Source organism: Choloepus didactylus, chromosome 13 (assembly GCF_015220235.1).
Source record: "Choloepus didactylus isolate mChoDid1 chromosome 13, mChoDid1.pri, whole genome shotgun sequence".
Classification (NCBI taxonomy): Eukaryota; Metazoa; Chordata; class Mammalia; order Pilosa; family Megalonychidae; genus Choloepus; species Choloepus didactylus.
The window spans coordinates 76,085,248-76,094,188 of NC_051319.1; the positions used below are offsets into that span (position 1 = coordinate 76,085,248).

Consider the following 8,941-nt stretch of genomic DNA (forward strand, 5'->3'; position numbering starts at 1 on the left):
GATAAATGAATTAGATTTAACAGACATATACAGGACATTACATCCTAAATCACCAGGATACACATACTTTTCTAGTGCTCATGGAACTTTCTCCAGAATAGATCATATGCTGGGACATAAAACAAGCCTCAATAAATTTAAAAAGATTGAAATTATTCAAAGCACATTCTCTGACCACAATGGAATACAATTAGAAGTCAATAACCATCAGAGACTTAGAAAATTCACAAATACCTGGAGGTTAAACAACACACTCCTAAACAATCAGTGGGTTAAAGAAGAAATAGCAAGAGAAATTGCTAAATATATAGAGACGAATGAAAATGAGAACACAACATACCAAAACCTATGGGATGCAGCAAAAGCAGTGCTGAGGGGGAAATTTATAGCACTAAACGCATATATTAAAAAGGAAGAAAGAGCCAAAATCAAAGAACTAATGGATCAACTGAAGAAGCTAGAAAATGAACAGCAAACCAATCCTAAACCAAGTAGAAGAAAAGAAATAACAAGGATTAAAGCCGAAATAAATGACATAGAGAACAAAAAAACAATAGAGAGGATAAATATCACCAAAAGTTCGTTCTTTGAGAAGATCAACAAGATTGACAAGCCCCTAGCTAGACTGACAAAATCAAAAAGAGAGAAGACCCATATAAACAAAATAATGAATGAAAAAGGTGACATAACTGCAGATCCTGAAGAAATTAAAAAAATTGTAAGAGGATATTATGAACAATTGTATGGCAACAAACTGGATAATGTAGAAGAAATGGACAATTTCCTGGAAACATATGAACAACCTAGACTGACCAGAGAAGAAATAGAAGACCTCAACCAACCCATCACAAGCAAAGAGATCCAATCAGTCATCAAAAATCTTCCCACAAATAAATGCTCAGGGCCAGATGGCTTCACAGGGGAATTCTACCAAACTTTCCAGAAAGAACTGACACCAATCTTACTCAAACTCTTTCAAAACATTAAAGAAAATGGAACACTACCTAACTCATTTTATGAAGCTAACATCAATCTAATACCAAAACCAGGCAAAGATGCTACAAAAAAGGAAAACTACCGGCCAATCTCCCTAATGAATATAGATGCAAAAATCCTCAACAAAATACTTGCAAATCGAATCCAAAGACACATTAAAAAAATCATACACCATGACCAAGTGGGGTTCATTCCAGGCATGCAAGGATGGTTCAACATAAGAAAATCAATCAATGTATTACAACACATTAACAAGTCAAAAGGGAAAAATCAATTGATCATCTCAATAGATGCTGAAAAAGCATTTGACAAAATCCAACATCCCTTTTTGATAAAAACACTTCAAAAGGTAGGAATTGAAGGAAACTTCCTCAACATGATAAAGAGCATATATGAAAAACCCACAGCCAGCATAGTACTCAGTGGTGAGAGACTGAAAGCCTTCCCTCTAAGATCAGGAACAAGACAAGGATGCCCGCTGTCACCACTGTTATTCAACATTGTGCTGGAAGTGCTAGCCAGGGCAATCCGGCAAGACAAAGAAATAAAAGGCATCCAAATTGGAAAAGAAGAAGTAAAACTGTCATTGTTTGCAGATGATATGATCTTATATCTAGAAAACCCTGAGAAATCGATGATACAGCTACTGGATCTAATAAACAAATTTAGCAAAGTAGCAGGATACAAGATTAATGCACATAAGTCTGTAATGTTTCTATATGCTAGAAATGAACAAACTGAAGAGACTCTCAAGAAAAAGGTATCATTTTCAATAGCAACTAAAAAAATCAAGTACCTAGGAATAAACTTAACCAAAGATGTAAAAGACCTATACAAAGAAAACTACATAAATCTACTAAAAGAAATAGAAGTGGACCTTAAAAGATGGAAAAGATTCCATGTTCATGGATAGGAAGACTAAATGTAATTAAGATGTCAATTCTACCCAAACTCATCTACAGATTCAATGCAATCCCAATCAAAATTCCAACAACCTACTTTGCAGACTTGGAAAAGCTAGTTATCAAATTTATTTGGAAAGGGAAGATGCCTCGAATTGCTAAAGACACTCTAAAAAAGAAAAACGAAGTGGGAGGACTTACACTCCCTGACTTTGAAGCTTATTATAAAGCCACAGTTGCCAAAACAGCATGGTACTGGCACAAAGATAGACATATGGATCAATGGAATCGAATTGAGAATTCAGAGATAGACCCTCAGATCTATGGCTGACTGATCTTTGATAAGGCCCCCAAAGTCACTGAACTGAGTCATAATGGTCTTTTCAACAAATGGGGCTGGGAGAGTTGGATATCCATATCCAAAAGAATGAAAGAGGACCCCTACCTCACCCCCTACACAAAAGTTAACTCAAAATGGACCAAAGATCTCAATATAAAAGAAAGTACCATAAAACTCCTAGAAGATAATGTAGGAAAACATCTTCAAGACCTTGTATTAGGCGGCCACTTCCTAGACTTTACCCCCAAAGCACAAGCAACAAAAGAAAAAATAGATAAATGGGAACTCCTCAAGCTTAGAAGTTTCTGCACCTCAAAGGAATTTCTCAAAAAGGTAAAGAGGCAGCGAACTCAATGGGAAAAAATTTTTGGAAACCATGTATCTGACAAAAGACTGATATCTTGCATATATAAAGAAATCCTACAACTCAATGACAATAGTACAGACAGCCCAATTATAAAATGGGCAAAAGATATGAAAAGACAGTTCTCTGAAGAGGAAATACAAATGGCCAAGAAACACATGAAAAAATGTTCAGCTTCACTAGCTATTAGAGAGATGCAAATTAAGACCACAATGAGATACCATCTAACACCGATTAGAATGGCCGCCATTAAACAAACAGGAAACTACAAATGCTGGAGGGGATGTGGAGAAATTGGAACTCTTATTCATTGTTGGTGGGACTGTATAATGGTTCAGCCACTCTGGAAGTCAGTCTGGGAGTTCCTTAGAAAACTAGATATAGAGTTACCATTCGATCCAGCGATTGCACTTCTCGGGATATACCCGGAAGATCGGAAAGCAGTGACACGAACAGATATCTGCACGCCAATGTTCATAGCAGCATTATTCACAATTGCCAAGAGATGGAAACAACCCAAATGTCCTTCAACAGATGAGTGGATAAAGAAAATGTGGTATATACACATGATGGAATACTACGCGGCAGTAAGAAGGAACGATCTCGTGAAACATATGACAACATGGATGAACCTTGAAGACATAATGCTGAGCGAAATAAGCCAGGCACAAAAAGAGAAATATTATATGCTACCACTAATGTGAACTTTGAAAAATGTAAAACAAATGGTTTATAATGTAGAATGTAGGGGAACTAGCAATAGAGAGCAATTAAGGAAGGGGGAACAATAATCCAAGAAGAACAGATAAGCTATTTAACGTTCTGGGGATGCCCAGGAATGACTATGGTCTGTTAATTTCTGTTGGATATAGTAGGAACAAGTTCACAGAAATGTTGCTATATTAGGTAATTTTCTTGGGGTAAAGTAGGAACATGTTGGAAGTTAAGCAGTTATCTTAGGTTAGTTGTCTTTTTCTTACTCCCTTGTTATGGTCTCTTTGAAATGTTCTTTTATTGTATGTTTGTTTTCTTTTTAACTTTTTTTTCATACAGTTGATTTAAAAAAGAAGGGAAAGTTAAAAAAAAAAAAGAAAAACAAGGAAAAAAAGATGTAGTGCCCCCTTGAGGAGCCTGTGGAGAATGCAGGGGTATTTGCCTACCCTACCTTAATGGTTGCTAACATGACCACAGACATAGGGGACTGGTGGTTTGATGGGTTGGGCCCTCTACCATAGGTTTTACCCTTGGGAAGACGGTTGCTGCAAAGGAGAGGCTAGGCCTCCCTATAATTGTGCCTAAGAGCCTCCTCCTGAATGCCTCTTTGTTGCTCAGATGTGGCCCTCTCTCTCTGGCTAAGCCAACTTGAAAGGTGAAATCACTGCCCTCCCCCCTACGTGGGACCAGACACCCAGGGGAGTGAATCTCCCTGGCAACGTGGAATATGACTCCCGGGGAGGAATGTAGACCTGGCATCGTGGGACGGAGAACATCTTCTTGACCAAAAGGGGGATGTGAAAGGAAATGAAATAAGCTTCAGTAGCAGAGAGATTCCAAAAGGAGCCGAGAGGTCACTCTGGTGGGCACTCTTACGCACAATTTAGACAACCCTTTTTAGGTTCTAAAGAATTGGGGTAGCTGGTGGTGGATACCTGAAACTATCAAACTACAACCCAGAACCCATGAATCTCGAAGACAGTTGTATAAAAATGTAGCTTATGAGGGGTGACAATGGGATTGGGAAAGCCATAAGGACCACACTCCACTTTGTCTAGTTTATGGATGGATGAGTAGAAAAATAGGGGAAGGAAACAAACAGACAAAGGTACCCAGTGTTCTTTTTTACTTCAATTGCTCTTTTTCACTCTAATTATTATTCTTGTTATTTCTGTGTGTGTGCTAATGAAGGTGTCAGGGATTGATTTAGGTGATGAATGTACAACTATGTAATGGTAGTGTGAACAATCGAAAGTACGATTTGTTTTGTATGACTGCGTGGTATGTGAATATATCTGAATAAAATGAAGATAAAAAAAAAAGGCGGTTTATTTGGTTACACAGTTATAGTCTTAAGGCCATAACGTGTCCAAGGTAACACATCAACAATCAGGTACCTTCACTGGAGGATGGCAACTGGTGTCTGGAAAACTTCTGTTAGCTGGGATGGCACGTGGCTGGTGTCTGCTCCAAAGTTCTGGTTTCAAAATGGCTTTCTCCGAGGACGTTCCTCTCTAGGTTTCAGCTTCTCTCCAAAATGTCACTCTCCGTAGCTCTTGGGGCATTTGTCCTCTCTTACATTCTCTGGAGCAAGTCTGCTTTCAAAGGCCATCTCCAAAACATCTCTGTAAATTGCAGTTCCTCACTCAGCTCCTGTGCATTCTTCAAAGTGTCCCTCTTGGCTGTAGCAAGCTTGTTCTTTCTGTCTGAGCTTATATAGTGCTCCAGTAATCAAGGCCCATGCTGAATGGGCGGGGCCACACCTCCATGGAAATTATCTGATCAGAGTTATCACCTACAGTTGGGTGGGTCACATCTCCATGGAAACACTCAAAGGATTCCAGTCTAATCAGCACTAAAACATCTGCCCCACAAGGTTGCATCAAAGAATATGGCTTTTTCTGGGGGACATAATACATTCAAACTGGCACAGGTAGTATTCCATTTTCTTCAATTTTTTGAAGGAGTTTAAGTAGGAATGGTGTCAGTTCTTTTTCGAAAGTTTGGTAGAAAGCTTTTTTTTTTTAACTGGTACACACTGTTCACACCTATATTTCAAGTTTGGAAATGCATTATTTGAAAGCAGCAATACAAAAGTATTCATGAGGAATGCATAATCTCTGAAAATTATGAAAACATCCCTGCTACCAATACATTTCTAAATACAAAACTGGCTACCATATTTGTTACTTCTGTGTAGCGAGAGAAGTTCATTTTCAAAACAGATAAAATTCAGTCTTTAGGTGTGAATGGTATGAATGACAGTCTGTGTCTTTTTTTTTTTTTTTTTTTTAATTTCTTAGTCATTTGGGATCCTTAAGCATGCAAAGCCTCAGGGAAGAGGGTCCACAAAGGAACCAGGTTGTCTTATGGCATCCAGTTAAGCCAGAGCTGGGAATGCCTCTGGGTCACCTACATCAGGAGCAGATGCACTTGACTTGTCAGTCCTGCTGCCACGATTAGGATGTCCACCACGCCCTCGCCCACCATGCCCTCCCCTGCCACCACGTCCTGGGTGGCCAAGATCTCCAAAAATTGATCTCCAGCTAGATGTTTATCATTTGCTGGCTTCCGGAAATGATGGTCCATAACTGAATCTTCAGCATGAGCCTCTTCACTCTTTGACTAATGAAGAACAAATCCCTTCTTCCACTGCCCATCGGCACTTTCATTTGGTTTTTGGATATTAGATTCTACTTTTGCCCAGTCCTTATTTTGAATAGCCTTCCACTCATCCAGCGTCATCTCTTTTGGACTTTCTTCCTTAACCTCCTCAACTTCGTTCTCCTTATTTTCAGTGTCTGCCACTGGATGTTCTTCACCTTCAGGTGTTTCCTCAGTCACATTTGATTGCTCCAAGTCAGTTAATTCATCTTTGATTCCCCATTTGTGAGATCTGCTACCTCCACGTTGGTCCTCGTGCTTCAGGCCACTGTAATGTGGAAAAGATCTACACTTCCACTATGCCTATCAAATTCACATTTGCCACAAGAAGCAAATCCATCTCTTCCGCCCATTTCCACGTCCACGTCCTTCTTGACCTCTTCCAAGACCACCACCGCCCCGGACAGGCCGGTCCATCATCGGTCAATCAACTGAAAATTTTCCTCCTTCACCCTTTTCTTCAAGTGGCTTTTCAAATCATCGTTCACGAGGTGGTCACCTTTCTGGTCTCCTTTTAATTATTTTCCCTTCACCCTGAAGTTGTTGATCAGGTCTCCTTCCAACATGTCTTATAGCTTCTTTCTTAAGCACCACGGGTGGCTGCGCCTCTTCTTTCTCGTCAACCATGCCAACGCTGGCGGGCAGCAGATTCTTGCGGTCTTTCTGGGACTCTTCATGCAGCTGTTTGCCTGCCGCGTTGGAGTCGGTCTGAGCTGTGGCCTGAGCTGCACTCTTGGCCCCAGGGTCCCCAGCACCGCCCCCGTCGGCTTCTTTTTTCTTGTTCTCTGCCGCCTCCAACACCTCGAAGGGATCCGATTCGTCGTCAAATAACTGGTCGAATCGGTTCGTGACCACGCAGCCAAAGCCTTCCTGTAAGTGCCCAGGCATGAGGGTGGCTCCGCAGCGCATTCCTCCCGGGATTGCAGTGGGCAGCGCCGAGCCAAGAGCGCCTGCGTCAGCTCTTCCCACCTGTAGGAAGCTTTTTGATAACTGATTGGATCACTTTACTTGTGATTGGTTTGTTGAGTTCTTCTGTTTCTTCTTTATTCAGTCTAGGTTGTTTGTGTGTTTCCAGGAAATTATCCATTTCCTCTAAATTATCTAGTTTGTTGGCATAGAATTGTTCATAATATCCTCTTATGGTATTTTTTTTTTAAATTTCCTCAGGATCCACAGTGATATCTCCCCCCATTTATTATTTTATTTGGGTCTTCTCTCTTTTTGACTTTGTCAGTCTCGCTAAGGGTTTGTCAATCTTGTTGATCTTCTCAAAGAACCGATTTTTGGCTTTATTTATTCTCGCTATTATTTTTTGTTTTCCATATTTATTTCTGCCTTCATCCTTGTTATTTCTTTTCTTCTACTGGCTTTAAGATTAGTTTGCTGAACATTTTCTAGCTTCTTCAGTTCCATTAGTTCTTTGATTTTAGCTCTTTCTTCCTTTTTAATGTATACATTTAGAGCTATAAATTTCCCTTTCAGTACTGCCTTTGCTGCATCCCATACATTTTGATATGTTGTGTTCTTGTTTTCATTTGTCTCTAGATATTTAGCAATTTCTCCTTTGATCCACTGATTGTTTAAGAGTGTGTTGTGAGTGTTCTAAATCTCTGATGGTTGTTGACTTCTAGTTGTATTCCATTGTGGTCAGGGAAAGTGGTTTGAATGATTTTAATCTTCTAAAATTTTTTGAGGCTTGTTTTATGCCTCAGCACATGATCTGTCCTGGAGAAAGTTCCATGAGCACTAGAGAAGAATGTATATCCTGGTAATTTGGGATGAAATGTTCTCTATATATCTATTAAGTCTAATTTGTTTATCATATTGTTTAAGTTCTCAATTTCCTTATTGGTCTTCAGTCTAGATGATCTATCTATAGGAGACAGTGTCATATCGAAGTCTCCCACAAGTTTTATGGAAACATCTATTGCTTCCTTCAGTTTTGCCAATATTTGTCTCATATACTTTGGAGTGCCTTGATTGGGTGCGTAAACGTTTGTAACTTTTACTTCTTCTTGGTGAATTGTCCCTTTTATTAGTATATAATGTCCTTCCTTGTCTTTTATGACATCCTGGGATTTAAAGTCTATTTTATCTGAAATTAATTACCTGCTTTCTTTTGGCTGTAGCTTCCATGGAATATTTTTTCCATCCTTTCACTTTCAATTCCTTTGTGTCACTAGGTTTGAGTCTTTTGTAAATAACACATTGCTGGTTCATATTTTTTAATACATTCTGTCAATCTATATCTTTTAATTGGGGATTTTAATTCATAAATATTCAATGTTATTATTGTGAAAGCTGTTCTTGAATCAGCCATCTTACCCTTTGGTTTTTATTTGTTCAATCTATTTTTACTCTCTTTACTTCCTTTAAGGTACCCTTATTAAGACTCTTCAGTTTTGTACCCTTCTCCAGACCTCTTTCTCCTTCCTTTGTTTTCTCAGCTGGTAGAGCTCCCCTTAGTAATTCTTGTAGGGTGGGTCTCTTGTTAACAAATTCTCTAGGCATTTGTTTGTCCGTGAAAATTTACAGCTCTCCTTCTATTTTGAAGGATATCCAGTTCTCCAAGCACCATTTATTGAAGAGGCTGCTCTGTCCTGGTTGCTTTGGCTTGACTGCCTTATCAAAGATCAATTCTCCATAGATGCGAAAGTCTATTTCTGAACACTCAATTTGATTCCATTGGTTGGTATATCTATCTTTATGCCAATGCCATGCTGTTTTGACCACTGTAGCTTTGTAATATGTTTCAAAGTCAGGTAGTGTGAGACCTCCCACTTTGTTCCTCTTTCTCAATATATTTTTGGCTATTTGGGGCACCTTGCCCTTCCAAATAAATTTGGTTATTGGTTTTTCTATTTCTGCAAAGTAAGTTGTTGGGATTTTAATTGGTATTGCATTGAATTTATAAATTGGTTTAGGTAGAATTGACATCTTAACTATATTTACTCCTCCAGT

The 8,941-nt window shown here is 39.1% G+C and overlaps 1 pseudogene; it reads right to left on the reverse strand.

The window, feature by feature from the left end:
* Positions 1-5,627: 5,627 nt before the first annotated feature.
* LOC119508297 lies at positions 5,628-6,868 on the reverse strand (annotated as a pseudogene).
* Positions 6,869-8,941: the final 2,073 nt, after the last annotated feature.